Below are 14,862 nucleotides of genomic sequence, written 5' to 3' on the forward strand. Positions count from 1 at the left end.
CCTGTTCCGTCCTTGACCATTTCCTACCTAATTTCTTGGTTTTGGCTACAAATGCAAACCCTAACCTTTTATTTCACCACATACAACAGGACAGATTTTGGTAACAGAAGCCTCCTGAAGTACCCAAAATGAAATTAAAACCTGCATTTGGCATGAACTGTTAATAGAGCTGGGTAGTGCCACAGTGCATGGGGAAGGATGTCGATTTAGTGTCTTCCTTCCCAGTTCTCCTTTTGGCAGAAAATATTTGTTACCAGCAACCTTTGGGGCTTCCTCCTAAAGAGCAACCACTTCTCAGGCAGGTGTGAGCAGGTAAGGAACAGTGACTGTCAGGACTGGAAAGTGATCGAAGTGTGGCACAGTGAGTGTACTCAGTGCCAGGCACTGAAAAGTGGAAGCACATCAAACAAACCTTTTACCTCACCCACACAACCAGCTTTTGCTCAGATCCTTATGATTTTGAATTACTGAATTCTTATTCAGTCTTTGAATTCACTTTTTAGTTTTCTGAAAGACAGAATGAATACCATGGGAAGTCATTCTTCCAGGAGATATAGGTATAGGCATAGGATAGAACAGACCAGTCCACTGCTCCAGAGGCACTAAGAATGCTCTGCATGCATGTACAAATCCTAAGATCCATCTATCCATCTCCCTCATCACTAACAAAAATACTGAAGGGGGAACGAAAAAAAGTAAATACTGAAGAAAAAAAATTTAAAAAATGCAAAGGCTTTAGTCTCTCATGCCACAAAGGTGACGTTTTTTCGCTGATGTGAAAGGTCTTAAGGTCTTGAAAGGAGTGAAGCTGCATCTCCCACATCCTACCTTTAACATTGTGCCCCTTGCTGTAAGCAGAGGAGGCAGAAAAAGATTACCATTCAATACAGATAAGACTTATTGCCAGATGCATTTTCTAAAACCTAGAATGGAAAGTGAATAGAAAACACATTTGGATTTTATGATGCTGCTGAAATGTTTTGCTAGCTCTGAGTTGGGCTTCTTCACTCCCTTCTGGCTCCAGCCGAAAAGAACCTCTAGTTTTGCAAGAGTCTTGATTGCGGTATAACTCCTCTCCTATTAATAATCAGTCAAACAACAGAAAATTAAGTATATCTATTGCATGATGATGAGACCCTCTGATCTACTGCTAAGAGTATGGGAGTGCTACAGCCCCTTGCTCCATAGTCACGAAGGGCCTTTACACCATGAATGAAAAACAAATTAACAGAACTCTTTGATATCCTTCCAATAAAGCCTCACCACATCCAAAGTCTCATAAATTCTGTTACTTGAAAAGCAACAGAACATACTCATACTGCTTTCAGTAGAGGAGCTGCTGGAAAAGGCTTTCTAGTTTCAAGAACCTCTGTAGAAGGAGTTATAAAAACAATGGTAAATCTTCCCTTCACATCCATTAAACACCAGAGTACATACCACTGTTATCTGATTTCTGTCCATGCAATGGTATTGAGTTTCCAGTGAAAATGGTGCAAACAAGGTAGCAGGGAAAAAAATCACAAAATCACTCTCCTGAACAACCCTGAATGCAGAAACATGCAAAAATTGAGGTTTTACAGAATCATAGAGTCATGAAGGTTGGCGAAGACATCCAGGATTGTCCAGTCCAGCCTTTGACAGAGCACCACCTTATCAACTAAACCACAGTGCTAAGTGCCATATCCAGTCCTTTCTTAAACACTTCCACAGATGGTGATTCCACCACTTCACTGAAAGGGTGGTTAAGCATCGGAACAGGCTGTCCAGGGAAGAAATTCTTCCTGATGTCCAACCTGAGCCTCCCCCAGCAGAACCTGAGGCCAATTCCTCTTGTCCTGTTACTGTCCTGGGAGGAGAGACCACCCCCCCCCGGCTACAAGTTGCTTTCAGGCGTTGTAGAGTATGATGAGGTCTCCCCTGAGCCTCCTTTTTATCAGGCTGATTCTGAGCTAAGCATAACATGGGAAGCCATTTAGCATGCTGCTCTCATCTTGCTCCCCACTTTAGGAAGGAATTCTCATTCACTGTACCCAAGTGCTTTTTTATAGACCCAACTGAGAACTTGGTATCCCTCTGCTACTACCTGACAGCCTGTTGTTACCTGCAGATAACCAGAAGTGTGTCATAACTTTGTTTTCTACTGTCTTTTACATTTACTGAAAGAACTGCTACATCTTTTGGGGTACAGAAAACATTAAAGAAAAGTGAACTCCACTACTTAGAGTAACATTTGAAAAACAACAATCCAAGCAACCAAAAAGCTTCATAAACCCAGAAGCATGTGAAATTTTACATAATTTTACTGTTATGTCTTTTTTATACAGTGAATGCACAAAGCTATTTCAATTATACCTAAAATAATAATATCTGAATATTAATATTCCTGTAATATGCTTTTTGCCTAACCATCACTTTAAGAGGCTTTTATAGTTAAGATACATGAGATGAAAAGCAGTTCAGAAAATGTCTTTTTTCAGCTTTAAATATTAAAAAAAACCTGCTAGGGAGGTAGATTTACCTTCTGAACCAAGACACAAGAGAAATAGATATAACAGAGAACTGATAGCAGAAGGATCTTCAAGAAGTCATAAACTTCTTGAATTTTATTCTTTCTTTCATCTTTCACTGCTTTCTTTTGTGGAAGGACTCCCAGATTTGGGGGCTTCCTAGTGTATCACCCCCAACTTCAGGCAAGTTGAGAGCTTTCATTCACAAAGCAATTAATGCCTGTCAATAAGCATCTGCTTTTGCTAATGAATGTCATAAATCAAAGTTCAATACAAAAATAAATATTGTTCTAACATTACAGACATCACTTATACTTGATACATTTGTGCTTATCCACGGGTGCACATGACAAAATGAAGTACAGCACTTCTACCAATTTTTAGTGTTGGAATAAAAAAGAAGTCTGTTTCCATAATTTATTTTGTTTTAAAATTTTGAAACTTTTATTTTCATTAGAGAACAGAAAGTTTTCAGAGATCTAATTATACATTCACTCTGCATAAATTGGGGAAATAGTTAATGATTTAGCATGTGCAGAGAGAAATATATATCAACAGAAATATATATATATATCAACAGAAATATATATATATAAACATATATATATATATCAACGTACCATACCAGCTGAGCACATCACCTACAGCTCAACAGCAGCACCTCCACAATGTGTTTGCAACCTATTGCTCATATGGTTTACACCACTGGATATCTAAGACAAGCCTTGAAAAAAAAGTATTTTTAAAAGTAAATAATAAGTGCAAGATGAAAAAAAAAAGGGGGGGGAAGGGAACTTAAGGGAACTTAGTCCAGCTTCTCTTGCTGCGAGGGGTTATGTGAATTGATAGCAGTATGCATCAGTGACACAGTAAAAGGGCACTGGTTCTTAACAAGGAAAAGACAAAATAAAACCATTTGAATTTTCTCACCTCAACCACCACTTGGGACTGCAGCATACCAGAAGCACAGAGAGAATCCCAAGTTTCACTTCTGACACAGTTTCACCTGATTGATGGCACCCTTTCTGCTAACCGGATGCTTGTCTGAGGTAAAAATCACTTTTCAGGCCTGCCTACTTGTTGATTCACATGCCTCAAATGTCCCTGTAGACCATATTTTATACAGTGTGCCTTTATGTAGTTTTGTGTAAGGTTTCAAGGACATGGTTGCAAGATTTTTTTCTTCTTAAATTTATTTTGGTCAGGTTAATCTTTAAAGTTTACTTTGTTCCAAAGTGTCTGTAAGGATGAATGTTTGATTGCAATGTCTGAAAGCTCTTAACCATTTCCTTATTTGCATAGTAGAAGAAAAAAGAAAAAGGAAGAAAATTTACTTTAATGAGATCATTCCCCATGATGAGACTATTTTGAAGGGTTGCAGACATTACTGCAACAGTGGCCAAAGTCAAACCATACACCAAATGCTTCACAATTTGTAGTTTCCTTTGCTAAGCATAATACCTTATTCTGTCTGGAGTTCAAAACACTTTTCTAAGATGTTAAGCCACTTCCCACAAACTTCACTCTCAGGAAGTTTGAATTGGCTGCTTTTCCAAGGAGGTTTGAAGGATGCCAGTGTTCTCAGCTTTGTAAACTCAAAATGAATTTATATTCATGTTTCAGATCAAATGAATGGCTGGAGTTTTAGGTTTTATCTTTTAATCACTGTGGTGGCACTTAGGAATCCAAATACTCAGTTCTCCTTTTTTTTTTTTTCTTTGTAAGCATTTGCTCTCATATTTTGCCTGGTCTGTTTGACAAAACCATTAGCTTCAGACTTTTCATAGCAAAAATGCACAAACACAGATATTATATTTCTAAATCAGAGGCTGAGGGAGAACTCAAAAAGGCTCCATGACAATAAATAAAACCAATAAAAATCTAATGAAATAGATGACACACACTGGTCTCAACACACCTGAAAAGATACACTGAAACATGTATTAAATTTTATTTTTTTAGATTATGCTTATTAAATTTATAAACCTTATATATATTGATTTGAATAATATATTCAGTAGCAGTGATAACAGCACTAGCAGCAATATATTTCCTTAGACCTGGAGGAAAACAAATTGAATCAACCAAATAAAAGAAAAAAACAAAACAACTCAGTAGTTATCCCAAGGACTTCAAGAGCATTATCAGGTCAAAAGCAAATTTTGAGGTACCCATGGATACAACACAAGAGAAGTTTTACCAGTACCCCATATAAACAATGAGCATAAACGAAACTAACCATACAAAAGAAAACACACTTTAAAGTGTTAGGCATAGAAGTCTTATGTTCAAATTCTATCACAGCCTTATGGACTACTACTCTGTAGATTTGAGAGAGGGTTGTCTCAAGGCCCAGCCAAGGACAATCTGTTCTGAAGGTACATAGGCTTGTCAGCGAAGAGGCCATTGTCTGCACAGAAATAACGTGAAGTACTCACAGTTCCTATTTTCAGCCATGAACTAACTGAAGACAAGGGTATTTAATGTCTCTAATCGATTCCTGAATTGCACTGCACCAGTTTACTTTTCCACAAGAGAAGAGTCCTGAATTTCACCCACATTAAGATCTTTTCTTCTCCTACTTCTGAATGTTCTCACTTTTTGAAAAATATAAATCTGGAATGACTCAACTGTCAAGTGTGGATTTAAAAGACTATAGGATTTATATTCGGTCACTAGATAGGATTATTTAAAAGAGGGGGTGGAAAAAAGAATGAAAAAAGCACAGAGAGGCAATGCTGCTGCCTATTGATTGCCGCACACAGCCCAATTACACTTTGGGAGATAGCCTAACAAACTCCTCTTAGTGACTGGATGTGCAGCTAAGCTGAATATATTGATTTTACCTTCATTCCTCATGTGCACCAGACACCACCCTGACATAGACAGAGACTGGGTCCTTTTGAAACATACTTGGATTCAGCAAATGTATTACAGTTGATAGCAACAACTGTCAATACCTAGAAATTGGACAGAAAGCTTTCCAGTAGTTCAAAGTGTATCACAAATTATTGAAACAACTTTAGGGGTTAATATTTTACACATTTTCCATGTTTATTCGTTTGAAGGACTGGATGATTGGGTATTAAAAAAAAAGGCTTTAGAAGGAATTAAAAGGAAACCTTAGAAATCTTCAAAGAAACACAGCTACTACCACCAAACATAAAACAGTCACAATCACATAATTTAAAAATTATTTTTCATGCAACTGAGCTGCACTACAATAAAAATTCTGGACAGTAGATGTCCTAATTGTAACCTGGCAACGACTTCTGGCTGCACCAACATATTTAAATATAAAGTGTCGGACAGTTATGAGTAAAATCCACCTTATAAGGCAAAGAAAATACATCAATTTCAGATGTGCAATTAGCAGCAAAAACATACTATTAGGTTTTGCTTTGGAGATAAAACAAACATACAAAATATGAATCTGATAAAAGTTCCACAGCTGTGGGGTTAAGGTGTTTTGAAAAAAATATGTTTTCCTTGTCTTAATTATATGGACATGCAGAACAATCCCTGAACTGTGTTAATGTGATGTTCCCAGCCAGGGAATTTATCAATCAAACTGGTGAATTTATTCACAAGATAAAAATATTAAAGATAACCTCCATTGCTGATCAGAGTTGGAAAGGCAAGTCCATCACACTATGTTAACACAAAGGTCAGATAAGCCCTTTTTTTATATAAACAACAGGCAAAAGTGCTCTGAGACTCTGAGAGCCCATAAATCTGAGACAATATATAAAAATGGATTCAGATTGTCTCCAGGTACCATCCAGCCAACCAATCCTACTCTCCAGACTCAAGTTTTGTGGCCCAAATAAAGGCAAACAATAATTTTATTTACTCTGTTGTAAGGAAGAAAAAGGTAAAGTGTTGGGAAATTCTACATGTCACCGTATGAAGTATAAGTAGCTTTAGGATTTAGAAAATAGAGGCTAGGGAACTGAGCATTTCTGGATAACAAATACAAGGGCTCATTTTAGACAAATGCATGCAGAAAGTCTTAAATTTTTTAAGTTTTACTTTGTTGTTCTACTTCACTGTTTTTCTAACCTATTTTGGAAACTTTTTAAATCTGTCTTTTCTGTGGAGAGTAAATTTCAGTTGCAAGAAAAAGCTTTTTCCACCATTGCACAGGTTTAATAGCAAGAGACAAGCTGCAGTGTATTCAGAGTACTAGCTTATCATTGTCTACAATTATCCAGTATATCTAAGAGAACTTAAGTGGGTTAAAAAAATCACATAACTAAACAGTTGCTCAAAGTTTGAGAACTCCTTGCTTCTGGAAAATGCCAGAGATGCCAAAACAGCTTACACAGGTAAGAATCAAAAATTCAACAATTTTTCTTCTTGATACAGACACTGTAACAAAGAAGAAGTCAGATTTCTTGACTGATGGATTCCGGAAGTAGAGGGAAGCAAAAGGTATTTGAATACAGACCATCAAACTATATTTATAAAAATCAATTAAAATATATGTCAGAGTTGGTACTAGAGTTCAAAGAAAGATTTGAGGGTCAGGAGAAAACTGAGGGTAGGACACTACATGTGTTTATCTGCACTGACCATGCAAAGCAGATTCATGTCTGAGTAGATATTTCCAGCTACTAATATAACTCCAGCCTAAAGCTCACAGTGAATGCACAGTGGTGTCAGCACACGTTAAATAAAAAAGTTTCTGCTCTATACATTGAACTGAGTAAATCCCTCCACCCAAATACCTGCAAGTGTTGCTAAATAAAGCAAAACAAGCTCTGAAAAAGGAACTGTTCCTTGATCTGAGCAAGACACAGGGATCTTTTGTTTTGAATCCAACCTAAATTAAACCATACAAGTGGACCATTATGATGCCTGTTTCAAATACCTACAGATTCTAGATGTTAATTCAGAACACAATCCATTATATAAGAAGATAGTAAAACATGCAGCTTTTAGCTGCGCATGCTTTTATTGCCAGGTTATACTCAGTATTTCAAGCTGTTAAGCCTTATTAGCTGAGATAAACAGTATCAGGGGGACTGAAGGTGGTGGGAAAAGGAAATTCTCTACTACGAGTTTTTCCCTTCCTATCCTTTCTGGTCATGTCTTTGCAGCTAAACAGTTCTTTCTTTCAGTAAGTCACATGACGGATGTTAGCTGTTAACCCAATTTAAACTATTTTTCTTTCCTTTCCAGTACATTCCAATCAGCAGCATGAACCACAAAGAATGCCCAGCAACTGGTGAGTGGCAGATGCCTGAATACCACGTTTTTCATCTCTTTTCAATATCCTTGACTCATGCATCCTGTCTGAGCTAATGTTAGTCTCCTGATTGCAGTGTGTCTGTACCGTTTGACTCTAAACAAGGGCCTGAACAATACCAGAAAGCTCATTCTTCCTTGCCAAACTTCAGTTTCACTGTATTTTTTAGTGACTGCCTCTCAAAACTACCTTGTTTTGCCAATTCACATCTCAAATTTCTAGATTTGCATTGATTTAGCACTCCATTTCTTTTCCTCTAATTTTCAAGTAATTCTGGACCATCATATAGAAAAATACTATTCAGTTCTGACTTCATTTCACCTCTAAGAAGAAAATAAGCTTCCACTACCAAGGGTTATAATATTACATAATCATATTCCTCCACTTGAACGAAATGCCCCCAAAACAGATATGAACCAGTAAAAAAAATTTGATGTTTTAAATGCGCTTGTACTTTTCTTTGCCCAATACTCTGAAATTCTCCAAGTTACTGTGAATTTCTAGATACTGTAGCACTGAGTTCACACTACTTAATATTATTTAAAATTTCTGTGAGTATGAAGTACAATGATGCCTAGTCCATGATACCTGAGCTTTGAAAGTAAAAGAATGCAAGTTAAAACAGAAAGCAAAATGGGAAGGGAGAAAAAAAAAAGAAAAAAGAAAAAAAAAAGTAGCTTTATTTTTAGCTCTTATTCAGGAGGAATATAATCCAGTAACTGAAAGAAAAAGTTGCCAAGTACCAAATTCAAACAGGACTTGACTCTTACCCAATTTCAACTAGGTATTTAACATGGACAAGCTTTTATGCAACTATAGGCACCTAATGTTGTAAACCTGTTCAAAAGTTTCAGTAAATCTGAATTCATGGTGAATGAATTTTGCTCAAAGGGCTCACAAAAAAAAAACCACATAGCTATCTTTATTTTTCAGAAGATCGGTGCATGTATGTTATTTGGACATTGAAGCAATACACAAGGTCAGAAGCCTTCAAATATATTTATTCACTTAGACAGTACATCTAAGCAATAATTCCCTCAATAATTAGTGGGTGGAGGACAGGTTCTCACCTTAAACTACGACAGTGAAGGAAGAAATTATAACAGCAGCAGCTGCTGCATAGTCTAGAACTTTGATCAGAAACTTTAGGCAACAGATACAGCTTCATTTCATCAGTTATGCTTTTAAAATCAATAATAATGCTATTACCCCAAGGTACTATCCACTCAAAAGAAAGAAACTCAAAAGATGAGGCAAGTGAAGGCAGGAAGTGACAAAGCATGTTTCGCAAGTAATTTTTACAAAATAATACCTTACTTCTTCATAGACTTCTGGTTGGGAAAGAAATGACAATATTTTTCTTTTCCCTGGCGTATTTTCTGCTGATTACTCACAATGTTTATTCTCCCTACCAAAGGGCTGTGAAAGCATTAGCCACTCTACCACTAGGCAGAGTGGTCGTACACAGAGCAGAATCCCGCTGCAGAGTTCTGGCTGAACAAATCTTTCTTCTGCACCAAAATAACACAGTAGCAATGCTAATGTTGAGACTTTCAAAACAATCTCATATTGATGCTATGATGACCATGATAGGTAGCTTTTCCTCATTTCTGTTTTAAAGCACTAGGCACTCTCCTTTATTTGTGAAAACAAGCAAGCACACAACCAACCCAAGCCCAGCTTTAAATAATGTCGTTTGTTTCTGATTGCACTACCTCTATAAAATAGTACAAAATTACTGATGATACAGTTCAGTTTACAGTAATGCAGTTCAACGCTGATGAAATGTTGAGCAGAGTAAGGTGCTAAGTATCACAATTCTGTTCACACCAAGAAACCATGTGAGTAGTGCAATGCACAGCAGATTTCTATTGTGATTTTCACACTCTTATTAAAAAGACAGTGAAAAAACCCAAATGAATGGGCATTCTGTTTTTGTTCTGATTTAAAATTGTTCAGAAGTGTCTACACTAGAATCTATTCTGTGAATCTGCATTATTCAGATGGAGCTTAATTGCCCAGTTTGTGGAAGGAAATGATAGCTCACAGCCGTCATGATAGCTGCAAGGAAGCTACCAAAGATATAAAGAGAATGAACTCATTATATTCCTCGCAGTATTTTTAAACTTCCCTATTCTTGAACTAAAGCATAGAGTGTTCCTGATTATCTGTTCAGCCCATTTATAATGCATATTGTTCAGATTAAGACAAGAAATCTCTTCTTCCTGGCTGTGCAAGCATCAATCACAATAGCAGTCCCTAAGACCCATAATTTTCAGCCTCATTCACAAAGTTTGTCCAAGCTGTATTTACAGATCTCATAGTTATACACTTCAAAAGTTGAGTCTCTCCCCTCTGAAAACAGAACAGCATGGAAGTGGGGTGCAGGCAGGGAAGAAATCTTCCTAAAATAAGCATTAAAAAAAAAAAAAAAGTATCAACTGAGAATAACTATAAAATTAAATTTATAGAAAGGGCTTTAGCATTGATGTGTCTATCCAAATATCTTAATGTACAGCTTTACCATGATAGGTGTGATACCAAAATGGATACAAAACCTATATAAGTGAAATATCTTCCCCAGGTTTTGGAGGCTTTTGTGGGTTTGGGGTTTTTTGGTTTTTTTTTTTTTTTGTTTTGTTTTTTGGTTTTTTTTTTTTTGTATGGGTGTGTAGAGTTGGTTTGATTGGTTCATTTTGGCCTCTACTGATTGTAGTCCTATTGTTTGTATTGTTATATAAACTATTGTTATACTACCTTGACAAATCTTTGCTGAAGATGTCCTTGTATGTAGAAGTGTTTTGAAAGGTTTTGTGAGCAAGAATATCACAGTGTTAGTTCTTGGACATATTTGCAATCATATTTCTTCAAATCAAAGGTCAATAGTTTCTTTTTGGAAGCTGTTTATAATCCAGTGTAGAGTTTTCCAGGAACTAAGTCGCACAGATATTAAAGATATTCTCCACATATATAATGTGACCTACTAAGAACTCTATTCAAGTATTCTGCTGCTGCAAGTGCAAAATAATAGAATGTGAGAGAAGTGACATTTCACATCAGCTGAACTCACAACTGAAAACAGAGCACATCTGATATTATTCTGAAATAGCCTGAATGTTTGAACTAACCACAGTTACTTGTATTACCGCTAGCTTTTAAAGGTATATTTTATCTTCTATTTTATTGGAGAATGCAAATTTGAAGAGCTTACAGTATATATTTCTGTGAGTGGTTATGAAATATTTGTATGTTGACACACACAGCTGATCTGATTGCTCTTAGCAAGTTGTATTGATAAAGTTGTGGGAGACTGGTGGCAGTTGCACAGGTCAGACTGAGAAAAGCTTATTGGATATGTATTTGTATCATATTGTATGCAGCGCTAAATTTAATCAGGAATAGCCCAAGCAGGCCTGAATATAAACAACTGTTTTCAACTTAGTCCCAAGAATGTAAAGAATTTAATTTTTAAGATTTATACCTTGTTCTTGTCCACAGGGAGCAGGAGCCTTAGCCATCTATTGCGTTGGATTCCAAGATTCCTCTCATATCATCTTTTATTAATACCTATCAGTCACAAAACTGTATTTTTTTTTGTAGATTTATATATTTTACTATGGAAGAAGCTCGCAAAGACTATTAATTGCTTTTAATTGGTCACCTACACTATTAAAATGAAAATATATCTGTCTAGGGGAAAGTGCATTTAAAATCAAGTTGTATTCTAAAATGCTGTTTGGAAAAAAACATGAAGTGGTTTGAGAGAGTGAAAGTTTCTTTCACATGGAAGACTAATCTATCCTTGTTATCTCATACGCATTCTTCACCGCTTATCACCAAATTCACTGAAATCTACACAGATATCTCTTTTTTTTTCCTGATTTACATAGACTTAATGAATTTGAAGAAACCTAATTTTCTACTTCTGTTGCCATATCCACTCACCTCAGATATTTTATTCACCCATCATGTTATTTTCTTCAAAAAAACATGCATGAACTTTTGATTGAGCTAAATAAAATCAACTGGTATAGAGAACAGCACAGAAAACCTAAGACATTAATTAGGGCAAGAAAATTATTAGAGAATGTAATAGTATGTATCTCTTTTTTAAAATGTTCAAGTACCTCAACTAGGATAAGTCAGCAAGGTTTCCAAATTTTAATACAGGAACAAACTCCTAGGCAATAATGGGCATTTGTTACATGTTTCCTGCCTCTTACATGGCTGGCACACAGACTTAAAAGTGTAACAGCATATTTGAATCCAAATAGGACAACATTTGGTCCATTCTCAGTATTCTGAGCTATCTTGTCTTTCATATCTTCTACCCAGAAGGTTTACAGATTGTTCCATCAGAACCTGTCTCGTTTTGCAGGAAAGCGGAGGGGCAAAGGGAAGGGTGGGAAAAATGTTTAAGAAGTTGTCCCTTTTTGTGTGAATTATCTGTATCTCATAGGATTTGCTCATCAATTTGGCTTGTGAGACTGAAGCAACTCTGCTCCTCCTTCCCCATACAGGAGTGACTGGCTCCTTTCCTTGCTCTGTGAATATATGCAGAGTTTCACAGCTCAAGTCCCAACTGCTCTTTGTACACAACCCAGCTGAGATTTATGACTTCAAGGCTTCAGTGACATCCACTGAATAGTCCAAAATCCAGAAGTACATGCAATTATAATTCAACAACTGAGAGGAAGAGACAGAAGATTGAATTCATCACAATTTATGAGTTTTTCAAGACAGCACCATGAAGTAGCATAGATACCTTGAACTGATTTTCACTGGGGACGAATGCAGAAATTCCTGAGAAAGGGGAAGGCAAATTCTTAAGGTTTGGGAAATACCTTCTAGATTAGCCCTATACCTATTCTTTCAAGGAGAAAACTCTTTTTTTTTTTTTTTCTTCATAGGTGGATGAGCACAGATCTAAACAGATTTAGAAGCCTACCCCCAACAATCCAAGATTTGTTCTGAGTACTGGTTATCTACCGGAGGTTTTTTTTATGAGAAGAAATAGCATCATTATATATGATAAGGAAAGGAAATTTGCCTACATTAAAACTATTTTTTAACCCAATAGGTACATTAAAATAGTCTGTAAATGTGATTAGGAAACGTATGTCCTGACTTGCTATTTATATCAGCTGGACTTAAGTCATATTTGTTCCTTTCAAGCCTTAGCGACAGTATAAATGCCAAAATGTTTTTGTTGCTTAAGAAAGAATTAAACCATTTACTCCCTTAATAATACCTCGCTACTATCCTGAAGAAACTGAATTTTAATTTGAAACCAACTGCAGATACTTTTTTTTTCCCCCAGTCTACTGCTGACACACACAATTAATCCATTCCTGTTCGTTTTTATTTCCATTCTCAAAGCTCTTAATACCCTGACTATAGACTTGGAGTAATTTGTTATTGAAAGAGTGCGTCTTACGCTGTTCCTGTGACTTCTGTGAGAAAGCGACATTAGGAGTTTCTAGGCAAGAACTGACCCTAAAAGCAATGTCTATTGTAATTCTTGAAGTGGGCTGCACCCGCATTATCAGAATCTGTCTAGCAACAAAGTCTAAACACACCCTCAAGGCAATAATATAATTATGCCAAAAACATCTACAACTTTTTCTGTGGAGCAGACAAATTACTATCCTAGTAAGACATGTCTATAGCAGTTGCTAAATCTTCCAATTATCATTGTGTTGGGTATTTCTTTTTTGTCTTCTGTATTTTTGCAACCATTTGTCTTTTATTTCCACGGGAAACTGTAAAGACATATACACATAAAGTACAGATTACCAGCAAATAACAGAAACAATGAATTCCAATGAAGCAATATCCATTAGAAAGTGTTCTGTCCTCTCAGCTCAGCCTACATAGCATAACTGAAATCAAAATATAACACAATTTGAAGCAATGGGGATTTTATATATATTATCTTCTCTTAATATGTTGCCAGCCTGAAATATTCCTCATAACAAATATAATGATTCCTATGCTATTCTTTTTATATGCTTTAATTTTGAGCTCTAAACATTAATGTTTCCAGCCAGTCTGCAGTTACTTACAGTTCTTTTTGCTGCACATAACTTGCATCTTTAAAGTCTCAAGCCTTCAGCCACAACACATCATCAAAATTCGAAAGACTACTGTTGATCCCACACATCTGGAAACCATAGCTTCAGGAAAAAAACAAAAAACAAACCCACAACAAAACCCAAACAAAACAAAACAAACAAAAAACCACACAAAATAGCAACCCACCAAAACCAACCAGAAATTCCCACTGCTAGTTTTATTTGGTTGTACATATGTTTAAGTAGTTTTATATATCAGGATGGCACTGCTAAGTTTGCAGCCCATTTCCATTTTTAATGTAGTATGTATAATACTGATTTAAACTGTTTCTCTATTAAGCAAACTAAAAAATCTCAAACAATTTTCTGTCAGACAAAGGTGTTTTCTGCAACTAAAACAGACTTTAACTTACGATAAAAATTATGATTTTTAGTGATTCTTTAAAAACTTTTTGTAAAAATAGTTATTTTCACCAAACTTATAAAAAACAGATGAGAAATTGACTCAGACAGTTCCCATATTCTTTTCTGGTATTGTTTTGGAGTACGTTATAGTCCTAGACTCAAAGATCAGGAGGGCAAGAACATTTTAATTTCCATTGGCAAATGCTATCACTGAGGAGGAAGAACACTGATCATCAGATGAAAGCCTTGCTTGTACTCCTGCAGCATTCTGCATTTCATGTCCACACATCACTGGTCAGATGTTTGTAGAGCAGTTTCGATTTGATTAAGTACATTTCTATGGGGTATTCTGATATACCATGGAGAGAGGGATGCTTGCAAATGGTTTAGCATGTGCTGGCCCTTAAATAACCCTGAAACAGAGTTTCATGCTGTAACATGATCTATCCAGAAAATATACACAATCAGATATTTGTGTATTTTTTTACTAAATAAACAAACAGTTTATTAGCTCCTGACACCCCAATGCTTGGTAGAAGTGCAAGCAGAAGTAGTCTCTGCCACCAAAAACATATATATATCGGTAATTATGTGGGGCAGGAGCCAACCTCCAAAACTAGTCAGC

This window comes from Cinclus cinclus, chromosome 5 (genome assembly GCF_963662255.1).
Source record: "Cinclus cinclus chromosome 5, bCinCin1.1, whole genome shotgun sequence".
NCBI lineage: Eukaryota > Metazoa > Chordata > Aves > Passeriformes > Cinclidae > Cinclus > Cinclus cinclus.